Below are 8,458 nucleotides of genomic sequence, written 5' to 3'. Positions count from 1 at the left end.
CTAGAGTTGGAAAAGGTTCAGAAGAGGGCAACCAGAATGATCAAGGGGATGGAGCGACTCCCTTACGAGGAAAGGTTGCAGCATTTGGGGCTTTTTAGTTTAGAGAAAAGGCGGGTCAGAGGAGACATGATAGAAATGTATAAAATTATGCATGGCATTGAGAAAGTGGATAGAGAAAAGTTCTTCTCCCTCTCTCATAATACTAGAACTCGTGGACATTCAAAGAAGCTGAATGTTGGAAGATTCAGGACAGACAAAAGGAAGTACTTCTTTACTCAGCGCATAGTTAAACTATGGAATTTGCTCCCACAAGATGCGGTAATGGCCACCAGCTTGGATGGCTTTAAAAGAAGATTAGACAAATTCATGGAGGACAGGGCTATCAATGGCTACTAGCCGTGATGGCTGTGCTCTGCCACCCTAGTCAGAGGCAGCATGCTTCTGAAAACCAGTTGCCGGAAGCCTCAGGAGGGGAGAGTGTTCTTGCACTTGGGTCCTGCTTGCGGGCTTCCCCCAGGCACCTGGTTGGCCACTGTGAGAACAGGATGCTGGACTAGATGGGCCACTGGCCTGATCCAGCAGGCTCTTCTTATGTTCTTATATTCTGAAAAATAAAATAAAAGATAATTATAAAAAAACAACAATAATAATATAGATTGCTTGTGGCTGACTCTTTAACTGTAACCTCCAGTTATTTTCTGATAATAAAAATCCTCTGACTGTGGTCTGTATATGACATACTTAAATCTAGTAATGTATTACATAAATCTTGATTTCTTTTATCAGTAAGTTCCCCGCAGCCCCGCCTCTTGTCATAGCCCCGTCCACTGTGCCCAGTGTCACCTTGGTTCAGTGCCACCCCTGTGCGGTGGGGGCTGTGATGCTCCTATATTAATGTATATATGGTAAGTGTTGTTGTTTTAGAAGATACATGGTAAGTGGAGTGAAAGAGGAGGGGGAGTGAATGGGCAGTAGAATGCGAGATGATTGGCTGAGTGTTTAAAATGGCTGAATGTATAAAAGGAAGAGTGAGAGTGGAATCTGGGGGGAGAAGAGAAAGAGTGGATTGCTTGGTGGGGTTTAGAGAGTTGTTTACCAGGAGGGAGGTGGAGTTCGGATTAGTATTGAGTAAAACCATATGCTTATGTGCCTTAAGAAGAAATCTTGTTAATCTTGTTAGCTTTGTTATCTGTAATAAATACTTAATTTGGTTTACCAAAGGCCTGATCCTTGGCTGGGGTTTCACAGACCAGAAGGGAGGGTAAGGTAATGACCAAGGCTGAAGGGGAACTGTAACAAATGGTGGCAGCGGGGAAGAGAATAACAATACCAGTATTCAGAGTCTTTGGGAATACTAGTATTAGGACGTGACTGGTGGTTGCCTAGCAGGGGGATCTGTTGAGATCTGTGCTAGAGCGGATAGGTAAACCATGAGAGTGCGGTCCGGACTGGTGGAGTCCCTGGTGGTGCCTAGTGACAGGCAGTAGCCACGCGCAGGTAGGAACCTGACAGGGAGAGCCAGGGAAGGACGCATCACAGGGGCCCCTGATGGCAAGTGCACCGTCGCCTCGCTCTCTTCCGGTCACCGCCTGCTTACTTGCCACCTGGGTCAGGGCCCCATGCTACCTTATGGTGGTCTACTCAGGAGTAGAAGGGCTGCCAGCCTCTCCCTGGTCTTCCACACGGAAGCATCTCCCAGGGGGTCTAAGCCAGGGGTTCCCAAGCGGTGGTCCGTGGGCCAGCAGTGGTCCGTGGGCCAGCAGTGGTCCGTGAGCCTCATTCGGGTAGTCTATGGCATGTTCTCATTAATTTCTTATATTGCATTTTATGGTATTACATTTTGAATTCTATGGAAATATAAGAAATGAAAGAATAAAAATAAGGGCATTACAGTTGCTACAACAGGCCAAAAGATCACGAAGTGCGCTGCCAAGACCATCAGGCATTCTCAAGTGGTCTGTGGAAAAAATGTTTGGGAGCCACCAGGAAGGATGGACATTCGTTGAGCAGGATCAGGGACCCGACAGTCTGGAAATCTGATCCAGATGTTTATTCAAGAGAAATACAGATGAGAAAGGCTGAAGCAGAAGAAACAGAGGGTATGCAATCAAAAGGAAAACAAAACTGGCGGTCCAGAATATTGGTGAATCGCGTCCTTTGCCAAGGTGTCTAATGCAGCCAAAACATTTCAAGCAGGGTCACTCCTGCATCCGGTAGCCTCGAGATAGTGGGAAGATGAGGGGCAGAGTGTATATAGGGGCAGGAGACAGGGGTTGATGCTGTTTGATCAGGGGGATTGTGATGGACGGCTGGAGGGCAACTGACCCATGAGACGCGGGGGGCGGGGAAACGGCAGCCACACAGGCTCCTGGAAGGAGAGGAACACGATCCCTTAAAAACATGTAACAAGAAAAATCGACTGAAGGAGAATTACGCGTAGCAAAAAGGCTGTCATGGTGGCTAGGAGTCTGCCACTCCAGCCCCCTGGTAGAGATTTAGTATGTCCACCTCCAAAGATTCCCATTCTAACCTATCTCTTTTATACTAGACTTTCAAAAGTTGGCCTTGACCTGTTTGAGGACGCAGGAAACTATTTTCCATGGACTGACAGGGCAGGCCAATCTCAGGAGGAGCCGGAGCTTTTCTCCACTGATATATTCTCCTCCCCATCTTGTTTAAACATGTTTATGTCTCCATGGGATGTCCCACGATAAAATGCAAAACAATACAAGTAAACAACATAGTTACAAATCCACCTACATCCAACATAGTTGGTAGTCAAAACATTCTCAAAATCTGGAATCCCCTGCATTTTGGGAGAGGGAGGTTCTGTTATTGTCCTCTGTGGCCAGTTATGGATGATTTGTGCGGTGAGTGCCTTCTGACCTGGGGGTTTCATCTTCCAGCATTATCTCGTGTTGCATTTTGGATACTCTGTTCATAGGGTTTTCATGGTAAGAGGTATTCAGAGGCGGTTTACCATTGCCTTCCTCTGAGTTTGGATGCATCTTAGTCTGGTGTCTCAGCTTTGACCATTCTGCCATGGGTGCCCCTGCTAGGAGTCTAGCCGACTCCTGACGGCATTGCTCACAGCTTCTTCAACACTCTCAAACCCCCTCACCACGTTAAGGTGTGCATCCTAAAGGGGGTTAATATACCCTGCGCTTCTGTATTTTTTAGACTTTAATACATAGTTTAGATGTAATGTAAACCGCGTGTAGTTTGTGATTAAGCAGTATAAAATTTCAGTTAAATAGATGTTAAATAGAAATAAATTAATTTTTTTCACATCCACCTTACTAAACAGACTTCTCACAGTTTTGCTGGGGAATGTTAACCACTAATAAGTAAAAATGTATTTTCACTTTGTTCTTGCTTTGCCACAATATTTAGCTGCTGAGCATTTCATCGTCTTTCTTTTTGTGCCAAATCTGTCTGCTCCATTTTTAAATACATGGACATCTGCATAAAGCCTGCTAATAGATCCATAAAAACTTGATGCTTTTCCTGTCCCGACAGGTGGCTGTCCAGCTGCCTCTTGAATGCCTCCAGTGTCGGAGAGCCCACTACCTCTCTAGGTCATTGGTTCCATTGTCGTATGGCTCTAACAGTTAGGAACCAGATGACCTGTGAACAGACACACATCAATTTTTGACCTTGGGGAAGCAATGCTTTCTTCCTGTGTGGAGTTATACCTTTTGCGAGGCAGATCTTGTCCCTCCTGCAAAAGAGCATGACAAAGGTACTAGTTGCTTGCTTTATTTATGTGTGCTGGTTTTGTGAGTTTGTACAACAGGAGTAGCAAGTAGTGAGATGTGACTTCAGTGTAAAAACACTGCGTTGGTGATGGGCAGTATCTCTCTGCTCCTGGATTTAGAGTTCAAAACACAACAAAAAAGGTTCACCACTGCTTGGGCAGGTTGAAATGTGCATGAACTCAGAGAGAGATCTTGCAATACACCAGTTCTGCTCTTAAATGCATAATGTTGTCATCTCAGATCTCAGTGCTCCCCACATTGAGCTGGTTTGATTCATTTTTGATTCATTTTAATTTGGGGGGTAAATTTACTTATTATGTTGGCCTCAGCTCCTAAGAATTGTTTCTGGTTGACCATGTTAATTATAGGTAGATCATATGAATCACAGTCTTGGATCTTCCACAAAACGTACTGAGAAATAATTCTAATTCTTCTCTGATTCTGTTGGCTTCTTTACTTTAATGTGGCAGGTCACACTCTGGACCTGATTTTTGTTACTGGACATGATGATAGTGATCTGTGTATAGGGAACCTATTTTTAAGAACACCAGAGAGAACTGTCTAGGGCCTTTGGTGCTGAGGAGCTAATTAGTGTGATGCACCTTTGCTGTCTCTATGATCTGGTAAACTCCCTTGGGAAATGTTTATACCGACTGTGAAAATGAAAGCCAGGGAGCTGGCAACAAAATGTTGCAGTGTGAAGTGCTTCTCTTCCGGATACTCCATTCCATCCCCTTTTCCCTGCCCCAACCCTGTTCTGCAGCCACTGAGCACCCACAGTCCTCCTTGGGCTGTTGGGTGGGTAGGTGGCAACCTCTTTAAATCACCCACCCCAAAAATATTTTTGTACTTCTCCAAGCTTTGGGGTTTCCCTGAGCCTGCGAATATCTCCCTGTTGCGTGAGGATGGTGCCGCGCTCACCTCTGAGCATCGGAAACAGAGGGAGCCACAAATATGGAGGCAGAGATGTCCATATTCAGAGTGACAGATTCATCTTCGCCTGGATGCACAGCATTAAGTATCCGTGGTTTCAAACTCGGGCACTCAGCTTGGTGACCTTGGGTCGGTTAGTCCCTCAGTCGCTCTTTGTGTCTCTCAGGCTACCCTACTTTATCCTACACACTCCTCCCATAGAACTCAACCCGACTGCATATCAGACAGGCGCCATCTCTTGTTATCTTTTCGGCAGCAACTGAAGACCTTCCTATTTCAACAAGCCTTTTAAATAGAGACTTTATGCCAGTCTGTCTCTGTGTTGGAATTGCCGTTTAAGATGTTTTTAGAGCTTTTCTCTTTTTTAAAAAAGGACGTTTTGGACGACGCTTGGCCACGCGGTGCGCGAGAGGCGATGATGGGGGCGGGAGGCGGGCGGGGGGCAGGCGGGCGGCAGGGCGCATGTGGAGAAGGCAGCAGCTCCTCTGGCGACCTCTCTCCTTCCCCCGCACACCCGCTCTCCGCCCGCGCTCTCAGACAGCTCGAACACCCCATCAGAGGAAGCCCTGGAGGGGAGGGTGGCGAAGGCGGTTGGTGGGCGTCAGGCCACAAGCCGTTGCGCCGCCGCCGAGGGAGTTCTGCTAGCCGCTGCAGCCGAGCGAGGACCGGCGCGCCTGGAGGGGAAGCAGGCCTGGGAACGCCGGCGCGCCTCCCTCGCCCCGAAGTGGGCGGCTCTGGGTGTCCCCCCCATGGTGTGCACTCCCCGCACCCTCGTAGTCACGCCACTGGGTACATATTTACGTTGAAGTTAAGCTCCTGTGTGAACAGGCCCTTGGTTTGCAAAAAGAAAAAAACCCAGAGAAGACAGAGCAGTAAGAAAATGTCTTTTAAAACTAGTGTGTGATGCAGAGCAAAGGGGGAAACAGACATGCTAAAAATACAAAAAAAAACCCCAAATCTGGTTTATTATTTATTTATTTATTACATTTGTATACCGCCCCATAGCTGAAGCATTCCAGGCAGTTTACAATTAAAAACATTAAAAACAAATATACAAATACACATTTAAAAACACATTTTTAAAAACAATTTAAAAACACATGCAAAATGCCAGGGAGAAGAGGAAAGGTTTAATTCTCAGCTTACTCTGGGCCACAGAAGCTGTCTGGTTTAAATGAAAGAGGAACAATATGTAGTCCTATTTCTTAGCAAAGGATATATGCAACAGTGGAATGAAAATAAACCACTCCCACACCTTCCTCCCATACACACTAGTTAATCAAAGAAGTCACAGAGACATTCTTTTTAGGTAAAAAGAATAAAGAGTCTTTACTCACAACCTTCAGATGTTTAAGAAAACATAGGCTCTAGCTTAGATAGAAAATAATCAGAAGTCTGTCCATTTTCAGTCATTGGTGAGGATGCTCCTGGAAGGAACGTCTGCCTGTTCCCTCTGCTAGAGGTTAATGGAGAATATGCAAAAAGGGATCAATATCCCCTAACAAAGGAAGAGGAAGAAGTAAATAACCTCACCCTTTGAGGAAGTTACATCTTGGTAAACAAACATATACATATCCCCAATACTGGTTAGAGGCAACATCTCCCTGTCAAAGGGGGGGCCATGCAAGCTCGCTTAAACCCAACAAGAATTGCTTCCATCTATAATGTGAGTAACTTGGATATGCTCCCTACTCCCTGCCCATGGGGGGGGGGAGGGAGGCGGTGCCCTTGTACCCATCCCTTTGCCTGAAGAGAACATCACTGACAGGACCCCCATTTTTATTTATTTATTTGATTTCTATCCCACCCTTCCTCCAGCAGGAGCCCAGGGCAGCAAACAAAAGCACCAAAAACAATAAATCATAAAAACAAACTCTAAAATACACGAAAACAAAACATCTTTAAAAACATTTTTTTTAAAAAAGCTTTCAAAAAAATCTAGGATTAAAAACATTTTAAAAAAGGTTTGTTGTTGTTATATGCCTTCAAGTCGATTAGAACATATTAAAAAGCAATTCCAGTTTTATGCCTATGGAATGGAAATGGTTAAACGCAAATTCTACCTGGGACATAGCCCCTGTGGCCCAACAAAATGGGCTTTGGTATGTCCTGCCAAAATTGGATGAGTTCTGTTTCTGTTGATAATATGATCCATTGTTCTGCCTTTACCAATTCTGGTGGTCATCAGGCATGGGATTGTAAATACCTGAACGATTGGGGAGCGCATTTTTGGAATGGGACTAGCAACCCTCATGATCCAGGTGGTGGTGTTCCTTGGCGGGGAATAGCTGGCCCCCACTACCAAATGTAATAAGTTCAACCATGGAAAACATGGTCTTTCCCCCTTCCAGAAAGGCCCATGGGAAGCTCTAGTAGGACATTATTGGGTCTGGAGATAAAGCCTATAAAATATTGCCAAAATATTGGATTGGCTCCTGCTATGTTGCCTGGCTTATACCAACTATCAAGGTTACTCAGATACTCCCAGTTGGAAGAATCGGGAACAAGAGAGCCTCACCAATCAGAGAAAAAAGAGAACTCAAAACCTGTTCGCCACTCTACACAATGCAACGTAGAAAACCACAGGACCTTAACGATGGGCTCAGTAATAGGGTCTTTCCTGCCCTTGGCTGGCACGGCCGCCGTAGGTTCTGGAGTATTGAGACTTCTATGTGTAGTGGAAATTCTAGCAAATGAGACCAAAGAAGCCCTGTGGCCTCTAAGGCTATAAAGACCCTCCTGGCAACCCAAACCCAAATAAGAAAAATGGTTCTACAAAACAAGATGGCGCTGGACAATTTGCTCCCTGCGGACGGAGGGACTTGCACCATCCTTGGGAGCGAATATTGTTCCTACATAAACAGTTCAGCTGGAGAGATTGAATCCCATTCCAACTCCATAATATCTCATGCTGAGCAAATAGAAGTAGCTTATGTTGACCGGAGTAGTGATTTTGATTGGTGGGGATGGCTACGAATCCAGGGGGATGGCTAGGAAGCCTAGCAAAAAATCTGCTAAAATGTGTTATAATGGGATTATGCTTGCTCATGCTCATATATGAAATAGTCCAGTTGGTGTTATTTTATTTAATATATTTATATCCCACTCTATTTCAGAAAATTCAGAGCGGCGAACAGAAACTACAATTGTATATACAAATTAAAATAACATGATAAAAAAAACATAGTTATATAATTAGTCCGACAACAAATTAAGATTTCTAAAACAATCTATACATTACAATTAAAAGCTTTATGAAATAAAAACGTTTTGACCTGACGGCGAAAAGCTGCAAGAGAGGGGGAGAAACGTACCTCTATCGGTAGGGCATTCCAAAGTGTAGGGGCAACCACCGAAAAAGCTTTGTTTCTAGTACACATTAACAGTACGATTCAACAGATAGAGAGGGCCCAAGCAATGTAAGGCTTTAAAAGTTAAAACTAGTACCTTGAAATGAGCCCGGTAGCAGATTGGTAGCCAGTGTAGCTGTTGTAAGAGTGGGGTTGTATGGGCTCGTAAGCCAGCTCCTGTTAGCATTCTGGCAGCTGCTCTTTGAACCAATTTAAGCTGTCGGGCTGTTCTCAAGGGAAGTCCTGTATAGAGCGTGTTGCAATAATCCAGCCGGGATGTAACCAAGGCATGTGTTACTTTCGTTAGGTCAGAAATCTCCAGAAACGGGCGCAGTTGGCGGACCAGTTTTAACTGGGCAAATGCACTTCTGGATACCGCCAAAACCTGGGCTTCCAGGGTCAAGGCCGAATCCAGAA

General features: G+C 45.1%; 1 protein-coding gene across 1 annotated transcript in view; it reads right to left on the bottom strand.

The window, feature by feature from the left end:
* Window positions 1-558: 558 nt before the first annotated feature.
* LOC133381923 (zinc finger protein 420-like) overlaps window positions 559-8,458 on the bottom strand; it is a 39,084-nt gene continuing 31,184 nt past the window's right edge. The window contains exon 5 of the transcript XR_009761755.1: window positions 559-604. The gene's annotated coding sequence lies outside the window, so the exon portion shown is untranslated. The remainder of the gene's footprint in view (window positions 605-8,458) is intronic.

This window comes from Rhineura floridana, chromosome 3, assembly GCF_030035675.1.
Source record: "Rhineura floridana isolate rRhiFlo1 chromosome 3, rRhiFlo1.hap2, whole genome shotgun sequence".
In the NCBI taxonomy this organism is placed as follows: domain Eukaryota; kingdom Metazoa; phylum Chordata; class Lepidosauria; order Squamata; family Rhineuridae; genus Rhineura; species Rhineura floridana.
This window is presented reverse-complemented; position numbering and strand designations above follow the sequence as displayed.